The following is a 2,445-nucleotide window of genomic DNA, read 5'->3' on the forward strand; positions in this document are numbered from 1 at the left end:
TTATAGATACCGGTAGTAAAGTGCAATCCCAAAAGATTTCCCAAAGAAAGAGAATCACCCCAAACCAGTCGACTCAGGACAAGAGTGAAGTTCTCTGGCTATTCCTGATTTGGCAGACTCACTCACACTGTCAATTGTTATGATTCAACCCATGTTGCTTTGAGTTTAGGCAAATTCTAAAAAATATTTAAAGTTCAATAGGAGGCCAACACCCTACTAAGAGTTTCGGAAATGGCCACTATATATTTAAAAGATTTTAAAGACCAATTTCAACCTCAGGCCTGTGGTACTACTGGGGGAAAGACATAGGTTAATACTTCCTCCATTACTTAAAACCTTTCTGTACGGTTAGCAACATGGCCTTTACAACTTCCGCATGAAAATCGTACTTAAATATGTATTTACTTTTTTCTACACATACAGAACTTTTATGTAAAGTAGAGAAAGTTCCCACTAGAAAGATAATTAAAGATTGTTAATGTTCTTTGTATCACTTAGCAGCCAAGACACATGTTTATTTCTGCTCTGCAGAAGCAATGTTAGCTTCTCGCTCCAGTTCAGGAAAGTGTGTATCTTCAGGAAGGTTTAGATGAGATATTTATTCAGTCTTTTTCTCAGTCTTCTTCATCTTTTCATTGCAGGCAACAAATTGAGAGTCTATTCTGAAAATTCTATCCCACCATGTAAATGTTGAAGCGTAGTTTCTGATGAAGTTCCATGTGGTGGAAATCATGATGCCAAGAACCAGCATAGCATAGAAAGGGATCAGATTTAAAGGGTTGAGTGGAATGTCATAACCACTATGGACATCGATAGTTTCTATCAAATGAATAGTCACCCACGCCCAAAGGAGAGTGATGTGATTACATAAAAGCATGATTCCAATAAAAAATCCAGTTCCAAGAATCAGAGTTTCCAAGGGATGTTCATATTCAGCTTCCATTCCAAATAGAGCATGAAACTCATGATGAACTTTATGAATATATTTATATATTCTTTTGTGATGTAAGAGCCTATGTAGGAAACAGTGCCAGGTATCCTCAACCACTGCATAGCCAAAGCATCTTGCCAAAAGCATATACCATCTTGGCATTCTTTCCCAATCATAAGGTATATTAAAATACTCTGTAAAATAAAAAGTTCCACAGATCAAAGGAGGCTGGATACAAAAGTGATTAAAGAGAAGTACTTTAAAGCATTTCCACTGGTTTTCCATGTTTCTGGTTTATCCTTTTGAACTTTGTACTTTTTCATGGAAGGTATGAATTGAAACAAAAATTCAGGTAAACAGAACAAGAAATAAAGGACCTCATGAACTATCAAGGATCCCCAAGTTGCAATCTGGAACTTTATATAATTATTCAACATATAGTTTCAAACATTTTTAAATTGTTCTTCTAGAGGGTTCTCAGGTAAAAGTGAATCTACATACTCCATAGCCAAGGATGCTGAACTAAAGATGCTAATACTTTCATTTGTTGCCATTTTTTAAATCTCTGCAGAAAGCCTTAGAATTCTGGACGACTGTGAGGGAACTGCGGGCCACCGTCACCCAGGCTTGTCCAGGTTCTGCAGCCTCGGAACCTGCCTCTCCATGTTGGGGGCTTGCAACATTTTTCTAGATATACCACCTGAGGCAAGGGAAACAATAGCAAAAATAAACCATTGGGGCTATATCAAAATAAAAAGCTTCTGCACAGCAAAGGAAACAACCAACAAAACTAAAAGACAGCCTACTGAATCAAAGAATATGTTTGCCAATGACATAGCCTATGGTTAGCATCCAAATAAAAAAGAACTTATACCATTCAACATCAAAGAAATATCCAATTGGGGGGAGGAGTTAAGATGGTGGAGTAGTAGGAGGACCCGATGCTTACCTTGTCCCTCAAACCACTAGATAAATATCAAATCATTCCAAACACCCAAGAAATCGATCTGAGGACTGAGAGCACAAACTGCACAACTAGAGGAAGAAAAGAGGCCACATTGTGGAAGGCAAGAGGGGTGGAGACATGATTTGGGGGACAAAAGAATCACGCATGCTGCAGAGTGGAAGGAGCCCTGATCACAGAGAGATGAGAAAGAGAAAGAGAGAGCAATGTGCAGGGAATTGCACAAGAAAAACACTTCCCCAAAAATCATTGATGGGGAAAGCGAGAAGGGCTGATTACAGCAAGTTTTGCAAGCAGTGAGTCAAAGACTGAAGTTCTAGAAGCCATTGCCAGGCAGAGCCTACAGGGCATAGCAGTCCTTCTGTGGAGAAGTAGGGCAGAGGCCCGGGAGTGGACAGTGTGGTCTGAGGATGCCCTGGGTTACATTGGGACAGTTCCCCTTCTTGGAGTGCATTTAGGAGAGGTGGCCCTGCCTCTCAAGGGACAAAAAAGCCAGTGGGTGCCATCGCACTGCCCCATTCATTAGCACATGAGCAGAGACACCTGCTGA

At 40.2% G+C, this 2,445-nt stretch overlaps 1 pseudogene; it reads right to left on the reverse strand.

The window, feature by feature from the left end:
* Nucleotides 1-410: 410 nt before the first annotated feature.
* On the reverse strand, nt 411-1,441 carry LOC103677556 (annotated as a pseudogene).
* Between the last annotated feature and the right edge of the window lie 1,004 nt (nt 1,442-2,445).

The sequence above is a fragment of the Ursus maritimus genome, unplaced genomic scaffold, assembly GCF_017311325.1.
Source record: "Ursus maritimus isolate PB19 unplaced genomic scaffold, ASM1731132v1 scaffold_10, whole genome shotgun sequence".
Taxonomy (NCBI): Eukaryota; Metazoa; Chordata; class Mammalia; order Carnivora; family Ursidae; genus Ursus; species Ursus maritimus.